At 41.8% G+C, this 14428-nt stretch overlaps 1 pseudogene; it reads right to left on the reverse strand.

The window, feature by feature from the left end:
• Positions 1-13691: 13691 nt before the first annotated feature.
• Positions 13692-13869, reverse strand: LOC121560095 (annotated as a pseudogene).
• Positions 13870-14428: the final 559 nt, after the last annotated feature.

A 14428-nucleotide genomic window follows, 5' to 3' on the forward strand; every position in this document is an offset into this window, starting at 1 on the left:
CTTCCTGTTCCCCCACTACCACAGTGCAGCCACAGATAGAACAATGAGACAGATATTTCACTGGATGTATAATTGTGGAGCATCCGGTTGGCGTTTCCACTCACTACCAAATATGGTAGTGAGAGGAAGCCCACTGGCCGGCAGTGGGAGAAGATGGAAGGAGATGGATTTTGGCCGACATTCTGCAAATGTTCTAAACGATGAAACATGTGATCTTAATACAGTTCTGTTCCCAAAACTAAAATCTGTTATGCACAGAGTGGACTAAGTTTTGTGGACTTACCTGTTGCAAATATTTTTTTAAATCACATTATTTAGAAGGAACGCAAAGGCGAGTTGACCAAGACAAAGGAGATGATTGTGGACTACAGGAAAAAAAAAGAGGACTGAGCACGCCCCCATTCTCATCGACGGGGCTGTAGTGGAACAGGTTGAGAGCTTCAAGTTCCTTGGTGTCCACATCACCAACGAACTATCATGGTCCAAACACACCAAGACAGTCGTGAAGAGGGCACGACAAAGCCTATTCCCCCTCAGGAGACTGAAAAGATTTGGCATGGGTCCTCAGATCCTCAAAAAATTCTACAGCTGCACCATCGAGAGCATCCTGACTGGTTGCATCACCGCCTGGTATGGCAACTGCTTGGCCTCCGACCGCAAGGCACTACAGAGGGTAGTGCTTACGGCCTAGTACATCACTGGGGCCAAGCTTCCTGCCATCCAGGACCTCTATACAGGCGGTGTCAGAGGAAGGCCCTCAAAATTGTCAAAGACTCCAGCCACCCTAGTCATAGACTGTTCTCTCTGCTACAGCACGGCAAGGTCCAAAAGACTTCTGAACAGCTTCTACCCTCAAGCCATAAGACTCCTGAACAGCTAATCACGGCTACCTGGACTATTTGCACTGCCCCCCCACCCCATCCTTTTTACGCTGCTGCTACTCTGTTAATTATTTATGCATAGTCACTTTAGCTCTACCCACATGTACATATTACTTCAACTACCTCAACTAGCCGGTGCCCCCGCACATTGACTCTGCACCGGTACCCCCCTGTATATATAGCCTCCCTACTGATATTTTATTTTACTTCTGCTCTTTTTTTTCTCAACACTTTTTGGTTGTTTTAGTTTACTTTTTATAAAAAATAAATGCACTGTTGGTTAAGGGCTGTAAGTAAGCATTTCACTGTAATGTCTGCACCTGTTGTATTCGGCACATGTGGCCAATAACATTTGATTTGATTTGAGTTATTGCACACGAGCGCTTCACAGAGGAGGCGTTCCCTAACAGAAATATGCAGATGTGTGCTAGAACACGCCAATAGGATCTCACTAGCTCGTGCTTGGCTCTGCCCACTATGAATCATCTGTTTCCATTGGAAACGACCAGCTGTGGTCTATCTTGGTTTAGTTATAAGAAATATTTGGTGCGTTCAGGGATCCTTGGGATGGCCCTACCCCATTATATGTGAAGGGCGGTGCTTAATTTGAGAAAAATAATTTCCACATTTGCAATGTAAAAATCTTAATAGAAGCAATCAGAGTAATTCAATTTGGATTCCTCTGTAATTGTCATGCCCCCTAAAAAAACGTAATGTGAAAACGTGCATGATATTATAAGAATTGGTTAATGTTGGGCCGTCCCAGGTTTATGGTTTGCGCAACATTGTAGCCTAGACCAAGGCGTGGCCATTGCTGTGGTGAGAGAGAGAAGCACGCCTGTATCTCTCACAGAAATACAATGACATTCACTTTCTATGATCTCTCTCCCTCTCTGTGCTGTTATAGACATAAGCAGACAACTCTCTTCTCTCCAGCATTGCACTTCATCATTTATCTCCTAATAGAATAATAGCTGTGGGAAGTGTGCTGGAGGTGCTGCAGCACTCTGCAGTCTGTTCAGAAAGAAATTAAATAATTCCCAATACTACACCAGGAGTAAGCCTAGAATTTCGCCACAGAGGATCCATTGCTAATTTAAAAAAATAGCCTAGCTGTGGATTGTGTGTAGCCAAATCCCAAGGCACGCCTAACGTGTGGCAAATCTGTCAGTTAACAGCATGCAGCCAAAACAGGCCTTTAGCAAATATTTATAATACAATCGCTGGAAAACACAGGTTGTAAAGCAAATGGATCCGGCTGAAAATAAAATACTAATGTCTCTATGTTACCAAGTTATCAACTTTCAAATAGGCCTATTGAGCGAACAGCATTGTTTAAAAAAGTAAAGCAAGAGAGATATCAGCTTTTGGCCGGTGAGTGAGCTGCACATCTTTGGGTGAGTCAGTGAAACTGGAAAGCTTTTTTAGGACTATATCTTCCTCCTCATATTATACAATGTGTTTCTCTGCACACTTAGGGGCCTCGGCTATTGATGGATTCAAGACAAGGTCGTTTTTATTGATCTCAGTGTCAAAGTAGCCTGTCATTTTGGACATTTGTGAGGGCATCTAAAATGATGTAGAATTGCATGAAATCCATTTATAAAAAGAACACATTTTCCCCAGACTCTAGGCTACAAAAAATGTACTCCATCTGTGTAACTTCTGCAAGCGGCTCCACACCACTGCTCTATGCCCGTACGCGAAAGCCATGATAATGCATGCAATGCTTTGTTATAAAGGTTGTTTGTTTTTATCCGTTCTGGTACCTCAGAGCCCCCCAGGTCACCCCCCTCCCTCTCAGACTCACTTTTGGTTCCGGCACCGCCCAATTTACAAATGAAGCACTGGAGAAGTGGCTAGCTGCCGCTGCCTCCTCCGGGACACTTCTCCTTTGCATAAAGTTAAATCAGGCTGTTGATTATGGAATGTTGTCCCACTCCTCTTCAATGGCTGTGCGAAATTCCTGGATATTGGTGGGAACTGGAAGAAGCTGTGGTAGACGTCGATCCAAACCATCCCAAACATGCTCAAAGGGTGACATGTCTCGTGAGTATACAGGCCATGGAAGAATTGGGACATTTTCAGCATGTTCAATTGTGTACAGATCCTTGCGACATGGGGCTGTGCATTATCATGCTGAAACACGAGGTGATGGAGGTGGATGAATGGCAGGACAATGGGCCTCAGGATCTTGTCATGGCATCTCTGTGCATTCAAACTGCCATCGATAAAATGCAATTGTGTTAGTTGTCTGTAGCGGAACATTTTCTGGCAACAGTAGTCCTTGCAGGGCTTCTGCTGTGAAGTCTTGGAGGCCCAAAAACTTCTCAGCTGCAGATATAATGATGTCCAGCTTCTTGGACTTCTTGTGCAGTACAATTAATAACTGTGGCTGTAAATACTAAAAAAATCCACCTTCCAAAATAAGTGTATCCAGATCACTTGATTGACGTACAACATTTGCAACTGGTTGCAGTGCATCCACCGCCATATCTTCTTCAGAACTGTGGCCTCTTGCCCCTATAACTCTCTTCGCCGCCTCCACATAGGAGATTTGCTGTACAGCCCTGATCCTTGACACCTCAACCTCTTTCACCCTAACAGGGCACTCTGGGAATTCAGGAATATGACCCCCACCACAGTTACAACATTTTACATTCACATGCTCTTCAATAACATATTCCTTCCGTCTTTGTACATTTCTTGCATTGCATCAGGTTTTACACAAACTCTCGTATGGGGTATATTATATATCCCAGCTTTACATAGGGTGGTAGATACTCTTCATCAAACATCAATAATAAAGATGAACTTTGCTCCTTTTTCACATTCTCCATACGGGTCAAGCGACGTGCATTTGCATCCTTCTTCTTCGGGATTTGGTTGGTGGAGCGCATTCAACTTTTAGGTGCATACACCACCACCTACTGTACTGGTGTGTGAGGCCATTCACAGCCTATATACATAAAATTCATTGATACGGTAATTAATACGAAATTGCAGTATTAGCCTGCTCTAAAAAATGTGAGGGTAAATGTTCTTGGTTCGTGCAGATGACTGACCTCCTCAGACCAATTGGCAATACGCCCAGAACATTGTTCTGGGATCCAAAAGGGATATCTCAGTTTCAAGGTCTCAGCTTGGAGAGAAGAAGCCTTGTGAGGCATTGGTCGGTCACATGCAGGAACCAAATGTTAACGATTAATTCATTATTAATAAAGCTAAAATCATGCAAATATAACTTGTCTGTGTAAGCAGTATATAGGACAACTAACGGGACTGCCCCGGCAGAGCTCCCGACCGACATGTACTATGGTGCTTTTAAGTTTGTTGGAACCTCTCCAGCTTGCTGATAAAAAATAATGATTAATTTAAGTTTGACTTTAAGTCCCTTCGTGGCGATTTTCCACGACAAAAACCCACCACCCCATTCCACTATTTAACACCATCTAGTCCTACGCCAGACCACTAACACTCAACACCCCCTGCAGCTGTTCTGCAGTAAATCCTCGCAATCCCAAGTACTTCTCTGCCGCTACCACCACAGCCTCTATTTTCTGGGACTTTTTGATCAATTTCTCCAGTACAATTGAAAACCATTGCTTTAAATGCTAAAAAGCCCACCTTACTGAAGCACATATTTTTCCCATCACTCTCTCTTGGTCTCTGCCTACTCACAGGAATCCTCTCAAGATCCCTCACCCTGTACCCATCTTCCTCTACCACTCCCTTCACTGCTTCGGCATACAACACTTTCTGTACTACTGTAACCCTGGCAACCTCAATCTAATAATAATAATAATAATCATAATAAGCCATTTAGCAGACGCTTTTATCCAAAGCGACTTAGTCATGTGCGCATACATTTTTACGTATGGGTGGTCCCGGGGATCGAACCCACTACAAGTGCCATGCTCTACCAATTGAGCTACAGTTGAGCTATAGAGGACCACAATCTGCCTTTCTCTCACCTGACACCTCAGATCTCCAGCCCGTTAGCACCCCCACAACTAACACACAGAACTTTCTCCACCGATACCACACATTTCTTCATCTCATGCCCTCCTGCACACTTGTCACATCTAGGCATCTCACGCCTACACACTGATGCAACAGGCCCATAAACTTCACACCTAAAACACTGTAGTATTTACGGAACAAAATCGCTTACGGGATAACTGACCTACTGACTACCTTGATCTTATCCGGCAGAGACTATGCATCAAAATCCAGCATGACAGATAATGTATTCTCTGTTTCTCCACGCTCTACGTCTCACCAAACGGAGGGTGTCACAGACACCTGGAATCTTCCATTTCAACTGCACATCCTCAACACTTAAACCTAACCCCGTTATCACTCCTTTCAATGCCACCCTGTTCCGGAGAGCAATTCAAGTCACAATTCCTGTCTCTAATCACGTAATCCGTAGCGCCCGCTCCCTCTGGACAGAGGAGAAACAATAAATCATCACGAGTTCACTCAGTTACCTTCACCAACTCAACAGTCCCCAACCTCTTCTCCACCTAACCTGACACCACATATGGATCCATTCTCTCTACAAATCTCACTACCACTGGGCCAGAATCATCCTTACCATCCTTGGAACGAGGCCCGAACTCGGAGTTCCTCACCGCAGGTAATTCATCCTCACTCTCGCCAGGTTCCATCTCTGAGCTACTGGAGGACGTATCCCTCTTTTTACACTAGACGATAACCTCCCTCAACACACTGCTTCCCTCTACACTCAGCTCCTTCTCAGCGGTCATCACTGCACCTGCCACCACAGTTAATTAGCTTTAAATTGACACAATACCTGTTATCAAAGGTTACAGCTAGAGATGACGTGCAGGAGCTTGCAGTGTTGTTGTTTTGCATGATGTCTACTTTGATGATAGAGTTTTATAATCTGAAAGGAAATAGAGCCGAATATTGCTAAAAGTCACGCCAGGGTAAGCCTACACGAAACACAGCCATTATTTTAAGTGTTTCTAAAATGAATAAAAAGGAAAAATAATTGGAACCATTTCCCTGATTAACCGCTACGTTTTATGACACCATTTTTGCAAAAATAATAATAATAATAAAAAACTGTATTCAGATTTTATTCAGTACTTTGTTGAAGCTCCTTTGGCAGTGATTACAGCCTCAAGACTTCTTGGGTTTGACGCTACAAGCTTGGCATACCTGTATTTGGGGAGTTTCTCTGCAGATCCTCTCAAGCTTGTCAGGTAAGATGGGTAGTGTCGCCGCACAGCTATTTTCAGTTCTCTCTGTACTTTGCTCCGTTCATCTTTCCCTCGATCCTGACTAGTCTCCCAGTCCCTGCCACTGAAAAACATCCCCACAGCATGATGCTGCCACCACCATGCTTCGCCGTTGGGATGGTGCCAGGATTCCTACAGACGTGACGCTTGGCATTCAGGCCAAATAGTTCAATTTTGGTTTCATCAGACCAGAGAATCTTGTTTCTCATGGTCTGAGAGTCCTTTAGGTGTCTTTTGGCAAACTCCCAGCGGGCAATCATGTGCCTTTTCATGAGGAGTGGCTTCCGTCTGGCCACTCTACCATAAAGGCCTGATTGGTGGAGTGCTGCAGAGATGGCTGTCCTTCTGGAAGTTTCTCCCATCTCCAGAGGAACTCTGGAGCTCTGTCAAAGTGACCACCGGCTTCTTGGTGACCTCCCTGACCAAGGCCCTTCTCTCCCGATTGCTTAGTTTGTCCGGGTAGCCAAATCTAGAAAAAGTATTGGTGGTTTCAAACTTCTTCCATTTAAGAATGGAGGCCTTTTGATCATATCCTTGGACTAAAATGATTGACACTCAGGTGCAAGCCTAACATCATGTGCAAAGGGCCTTTGGGTAACGTAGCACATATTCAATGATATCTCTTTTTCTCACATAGGCTGTTCATTTCTGATCTTTGATACTTTTTTTGGTTTATAAACGTATCATGGTATACTACATTAACTCTATACGTATGGGCCATATTGTTACTTGGTAGCTACTAGCAGCAGACCCTGTGTTGTGGATCATCTACCACTATTTTGGACGGTCCATACTGTAACGTTAACGTTAGTCTCAGGCTTCACTAACTAGCGTTACTGTTTTAGGTGGAGCTATTCTTTGCTACTTTTCAAACAAATACTACGTGATATTTCACATATCATCTTGCTAGAGAGGCCTTTTGTTGTGATATTTAGGCTACTATATAGGCTACTAGCAAAAGACCCTGTGTTGTTAGGATAGATTTATGTTTGTTTCTTCCAACAGATCTTTACATATTTTCCTCACTACAAAATATTCCTGCGGTCCTTGTGGTTACTAAACATATTTTAGATATGCCTTTATGGTATAGCTTATTCCATGTTTACATCTTTGGTTAAATGACTTCAAATGCTAAACTTAAATGTACTTTGTGGAATGTCTGTGGAGTTTGTAAACTATCCAAGCTTAAAACAGGTTATTACTAGGCTTAAAACAACTTCATTCATCTATTGTGTTCCTACAAGAAACTCACTTGTTGAAGGATGAGCTACTTAAAGTATGCAGGAGATGACAAGGGCAAGTAATAGCATCCTGTTTCTCCTCTCATTCTCATGGGGTTATGGTTTTAATTCACTAATCTGTTCTGTTTCAAGTGGATACTATTATAACTGATACAGCTGGTAGATAAATTTTGATACAGGAAACTATTTTGAAGGAGCATATTAATCTGGTTAATGTTTATGGTCCTAATGATGATCATCCCAAATTCTTTGAGAATGTATTTCTATTGATAGCCTCCATTCCTGGTAAAGTCCTAATGGCAGGGGACTTTAATTGCACTCTTGATCCTCATCTAGATCGCTCCTCTGGTTTAGACACTTCCCACTCGCAGAGTAGAAAGAAATTACAGCATTTCATTAAGGACTTAAATCTGTGAACCTTGGAGGACTCAGAACCCGAGTAAAAGGGATAATTCATGTTCACATTTAAATCATATTCTCGTGTAGACTACTTTTTAGTTTCTTGCTTATTGCTTCCCAATGTAGCAGGAAGTGGATATGATACTATTGTTTTGAATGACCATTCCCTTGTGTGATTATTCTATAGGGATACAAAACTAGTAAAAGAATCCTCTAGAAGGCGTTTGCAACAAAGATGGTTACAGGACCCAGACTTCTTACATTACGTTGGAGTGCATATAGATATTTATTTGACATTGAACACTGACCAAACGTCAACGAGTACCAGATGGGAGGCTTTCAAAGCACATATTTGGGGGCAAATTATACGTTTTACCAGTTTCAAATAAAATAAAATCAGAAAATGAGAGATGGACAGCAAAATGAGAGAATTGGAGAGGGAAGCTTTTTTGGATAACTCAGTAGAAGTAAACAAGGAATGATTTGGTCTTAAAGCTCAGTATGAAGAACTTCCCACCTCAAAGGCTGCAAACAGCTTAACTAGGCTGAAACAGTCCTATGATCAAGGTGAAAAACCTGGTAAATTGCTGGCCTGGCACATTAAGAAGTAAAATTCAGCCTTTAATGCAATTCATAATTTACAAGGACAATTATCAATGGATCCTGTAGAAATAAACCAAACATTTGCTTCCTACTACAACACACTTTACAACTCTGAATCTCCTGAGAACTGAACTAGTCAGGTCTTGATTTTCCCTCTACTTCAGAAGACACTCATTTGGATCTGGAAAAGGAATTGGATGGTGTTGAAATATCTGATGCTATTTTCGATATGAAGGGAGGTTAAGCGGAAGGTCCAGATGGGCTCCCAATAGATATTTAAGGACAAACATCTAGGTCCACTTTTGGATATGTACAGTGCATTAGGAAAGTACTCAGACCCCTTGACTTTTTCCACAATTTGTTACGTTACAGCCTTATTCTGAAATGGATTAAATAAAAAAAATCCTCATCAATCTACACACAATACCTCATAATGACAAAGTGAAAACAGGTTTAGACATTTTTCAAATGTATTAAAAATAAAACAGCAGAAATGCCTTGTTTACATAAGTATTCACACCCTTTGCTATGAGACTCGAAATTGAGCACAGGTGGATACTGCTTCCATTGATCATCCTTGAGATGATTCTAAACCTTAATTGGAGTCCAACTGTGGTAAATTCAATTGATTGGAGATTATTTGGAAAGTCACACAGCTGTCTATATAGTTGACCAAGAACATGATGGTCACTGACAGAGCTCCAGAGTTCCTCTATGGAGATGGGAGAACCTTCCAGAAGGACAACCATCTCTGCAGCACTCCACCAATCAGGCCTTTATCGTAGAGTGGCTAGACGGAAGCCACTCCTCAGCAAAAGGTACATGACAGCCCGCTTGGAGTTTGCCAAAAGGCACCTAAAGGACACGGACCATGAGAAACAAGATTCTCTGGTCTGATGAAACCAAGATTGAACTTCTTGGCCTGAATGCCAAGCATCACGTCTGGAGGAAACCTGGCACCATCCTTATGGTGAAGCATGGTGGTGGAAGCATTATGCTGCGGGGATGTTGTTCAGCGGCAGGGACTAGGAGCCTAGTCAGGATCGAGGGAAAGATGATTGGAGCAAAGTACAGAGAGATCCTTGATGAAAACCTGCTCCAGTGCGCTCAGGACCTCAAGACCGGGGCGAAGGTTCACCTTCCAACAGGACAACGACCCTAATCACACAGCCAAGACAACGCAGGAATGGCTTCGGTACAAGTCTCTGAATGTCCTTGAGTGGCCCAGCCAGAGCCGGGACTTAAACCCAATCGGATACCTGAAAATAGCTGTGCATTGACGCGCCCCATCCCCCATCCAACCTGACCAGCTTGAGAGGATCTGCAGAGAGGAATGGGAGAAACTCCCCAAATACAGGTGTGCCAAGCTTGTAGCATCATACACATTAAGACTTTGGCTGTAATCGCTGCCAAAGGTGCTTAAACAAAGTACTGAGTAAAGGGTCTGAATACTTATGTAAATGTGATTGTTCAGTTGGTTTTTTTGCAACAATTGATAAAAACCTGTTTTTGCTTTGTCATTATGGGGTAGTGTGTATAGATTGATGAGGGAAAAAAAACAATTTAATCAATTCTACAATAAGGCTGTAACGTAACAAAATGTTGAAAAAGTCAAAGGGTCTGAAGACTTTCCGAATGCACTGTATATAGACAGGTGTGTGCCTTTCCAAATCATGTCCAACAAACGTAATTAGACAGAACCTGCTCTTACCCTGAGAAACAGATTCCCCAATCTTCTCCTCCTCTTCTTCATCTTTAATGTTGACATTCAGCTCCAGTGTTTGACTGCAGTCTTCCAGCTTCACTGATGCCATCTCTGGATCCTGCAGTAAACTGGGCTCCGCTGTCACAATCAGGACACAGTGACTGTAGGTTTGGACTCAGCATGGAAGGAGAAAGGCAGGCTGGGTTTTGTCCTCACTGTTGATGTTACCGGCCTCAGACTTATCTGAATCGGCCAGTAGTAATAAAGAGAAACGTTCATAAAAGTTATTGTCTTAAAAGAAAAACAACAGTTCTGGCACTTTTTTCTTGTTCAATTATCTAATTCAGTGCTGTACTTGGACTGAAATAGGTGCCAATACTCATTTTGGGTGCCGGTACTGTTTATATTAAGGTGCAGGAGCTCCACAATACTTTTGAGCTAATACCTAACCTATAGTAGATACATGCATAAATGACTCAAAATCCATTTAGTACAAGGTTAAAGTTTGTTTTAGACAGCACTATGTGCTAATTTCCTGAATAACCTTGTCTTCACTGTATTACTTCAATCAAAAACCAATTGTATTTCCTGTTCACACCATAGCAACATTTATTGATAAAGACAGAAACAACAGAATGTGTCTGAATATTAGTACACATGTAGAAAACTGATAATCATTACATTCTGCTTCAAAACAGTAGTGCGACCGTGAAATTGTCTCTATCTGATGCACCCGCACTGTCCTCACTGAAGTCCGTCGACGCTGACCGAGAGTAGCCGCCATTTTACCAGCTTGGGAATTTTACGAACTTAGATATCTAAATAAATTGATTATTTATTAAACTAACATGAGAAAATTATGTACATCCACTCAGACAAATCCAAAGTCTCTAGCTATGTGACTTGTAAAATAGTTTTTATCACGTTCTTTCACTCACTCGGTTTGACACAAAAATAACACATCAAACCTTTACCAAACGTGATAATACCTTAACGGATGTGTTACCTAACATGGTATGACATGTTCTTTCGACAATATAAAGTTTAAACGTGCTATTACATACCTATAGTAATAAATAGAAACGGACACAAAGGTTATCTTCTTGACTGCACAGTTCAGACGCTTTCTTTATTGTGAAGAACGGTGCCCGCCTGCCCGGAACTTCCTGTCCCCCCACTACTAACGGTCCGTGCATTCCGAGATCAGATTACAACATTTCATTAAATTACTAAAAAAGTGTAAACTGTAGCAATTTATTTCCCTTTATAATGTATTAGCCTAAGCATGACCTTCATCCACATAATTTCTCTAGGATTGGAACCGGTTATAACCGAAAAATAATGTAAAAAATAACCGGAAACTAAAGTGTAAATACACTTTTCAGGAACAGCAGTTATTGTAAAAGCATGTAATCCAGGTAATAACCTTATTTTACTTTCCGGGTATGTTTTTCCAGTCCCACAAAAATCGCAACAAAGCTCACTCTAGAAACGTATTCCAGTTTCTGCCTGCCAGCTGGAATGGAAACCTTTGCCAGTGGGTGTGCGTGTGGAAACTACCTGCTCCTCTCCTCTGAAGCATAGGTTACTGTATCCTACTGACAACGTTACAAGCATGATTCAGAAATTAGGGAGATATGTTTAATTTGAGAAGAATGGATGAACTTTTTCAATGCTAGTTAAGGATACTATAGTCACCACGTTTCACATTGGATTTATTAACGACAAAAAGGTACGACCTGTTTTTAATTCTAGTGCGGCACTGCACAAACAAGGTTGTTAGCTAGCTAGCTAACATCTGCTCTGGTCCAACGTTAAACCAACTCTGAAGTTCGGACATTCAAAGTTCCTCCATAGAAGCCGCTCCTCCGTAGGTTTAATTCTGTGGGCCTAATTCAGATAATGCAGGTCATAACACGATGCCCAGCTCTTCAATGCAAGCTTCCTCTATCCTCTAACGAGCTCTCCACACCCGCAAAATGTCGCACCTTACACTGTGATTGGCAGCACAGTGTGCTCTGAATGATTTTCTTATACAGATACTCTGTGGTGTGCTAGTGTATTTATTCTCCCACTTGGATGTCACTTCCACAAGCTTTAAATTGAGGGCCAGGTTGTCAGGATGGGTAATGTACTGTACACATTAATTACAAGTACTCCTAAAGATACACTTCATTTTAACTAGCTAAATCCTGTGTAACAACTAGTAATTACATTGTACTTGGCTAACATTACATGTTCTATGCTTTGAAATAGTGTCTTATTCTTCATTTGGGATTTTGATTTGTCAAATGTATTATAAAATGTATTTAATATATGTCTGATCAGGCTCAGGTAGCATCAGGTTTGTATTTTCATGCTGATCAAAGCTCTAATCAAATCCAGACATTTATAAGCGTTATAATGCTTTTGGATGACACTTCCTTTTTTTGGCGGAAAATACCGGGTTACCCGGGAGAAGAGTGATTTATTCTCAGGATGGAACATTTGTTAAACACCAGGGAAATATTAAACCCTGATGCGCATACCAGTTGATTCACAAGACACCAACTAAGTAACTTACATATACGGTATCTTCATTAGGCCTAATGGCATTTCATGTCCATGATAAGAAGTTTGTTGTAGTGACTCAGTAAGGCTAATTGTAAAAGTAACCCTCTAAAGTGCCATGTTTGTACAGTTTATTATGTGGAGGAAACATTTAGGCAGCCAGGACCATACGCCAGGACCGCTCCGTAGGCCGCACTGTAGGCCTAGCTCTTACTGCAGTCCAGTGCCATGGACATCTTTGAAGTTTGGCCTCTAGTAATTTAGGAGGGCAACTTTATGAAGGCCTCTTCACCGTGGTCTTATCGTACAAGGCTCTACAGACATGTAAAATAAAGACAGGCTATTTGTATTGTTCATGTTATTTGCGTTGATGATGTATTGAAGTCAAGTGGTTCAACATTCAAATGCAGCTGAATGGACCACAAAGGACTGCTTGGAAAATGCGACTGTCGGTGGAACACTTGCGCCACCAAGTGGACAATTGCTTCAGTTCTCTTGTGGCATCAACGCTACCAGAGATATGTGATATAAGATCAAATGTTATGTCAATATTATTATCTCTAAATTGATTCCCCCACCCGTATTTCATATATTATATTATTCCGATTTAGCTGTTAATCTGGATTTAATTTATAAACGCTTTCTGTCATTTCCGATTGGAGGGCAGATGACCACGTGACTTACGAACCTACCAATTTGTTACTTTGTAACAGTCTAAAGTGGTTATTCCCAACGTTGATCAACTCCCAATCTATGCCAAGTTTTTTTTAAAGCATTATCTTTAAAGCATTATCACTGTACCATTTACACCCTGTATCCTGTGCATGTGACGATTAAACATTGATTTGATTAAATGATTAACGCACCATTCACATCAGCTATCATAGTCAATATAACAGTGATTGACTTCACCATCACTTTCTAGCCATCATTGACATTGAGATGAAGATGGTCAAACGTGAAAATATAAAATACATCGTGATCCTAATGGAATATAACAAAGCAATTCTGTTGTCTTTGCCTGCTTTATCTTTACAATGACAGGGGGTGCACCGTTCCTGGAGGTACTGCAATACCAGGTCGATGCGTGGAGTGGACGGAGCAAGCCCCTATTCCATCTCCCTGTTCCAAAAATCAATTTAATATATGGTCCCCAGATAGGGGACGTATCAAATATTAAACTGATAAGAACAGATTTTTTATTTTTTTTGAAAAGTTTTTATTGTACATTTCCTTTAAAACAGCTCACATTTGAAATACATTTACACACATAAAAACGGCACCAAGTGCATAAAAACCAGCATTACATTACAATTAAATAAAAAAAAGGTACATGTTGTTTATTTAAAACAGTAAAACAATCCTACATAAAATACCCATTCTTGTAAAAGCCAATTACTAAAAGCCATTTAAAATGTGCATAAATGATTTAACAAAGTTAAAACATTTTTAAGACATAAAAAGCCTGTCAAAAAGTCACTTTGTTAAAAAGCTGTCTTCGGTCCTTTGTACAAAAACGGGGTGAGTCCTTATCAAAAAAAGCCTCCTCCTGCTCTTCCTGAATCGACTCCGTACCCATCCGTCGGGCCCAGAGGAGACTCCTCCCCTAGGCGCATCGCCCTAGGCGCCGCAGCGCTGTCAGGCCGGGGCCGCCGGGACCTTGGGTGTTGTGGGGGACCCTTCGCATGGGGTCGAGGCCCCCTGTCGTTCGTACCACCCCAGGGCTTCCGTGGCTACCAAACCCACTGCCTGGGGGGTGGTCTCTACCTGTTTTCCTAC

The sequence above is a fragment of the Coregonus clupeaformis genome, unplaced genomic scaffold, assembly GCF_020615455.1.
Source record: "Coregonus clupeaformis isolate EN_2021a unplaced genomic scaffold, ASM2061545v1 scaf0646, whole genome shotgun sequence".
In the NCBI taxonomy this organism is placed as follows: Eukaryota; Metazoa; Chordata; class Actinopteri; order Salmoniformes; family Salmonidae; genus Coregonus; species Coregonus clupeaformis.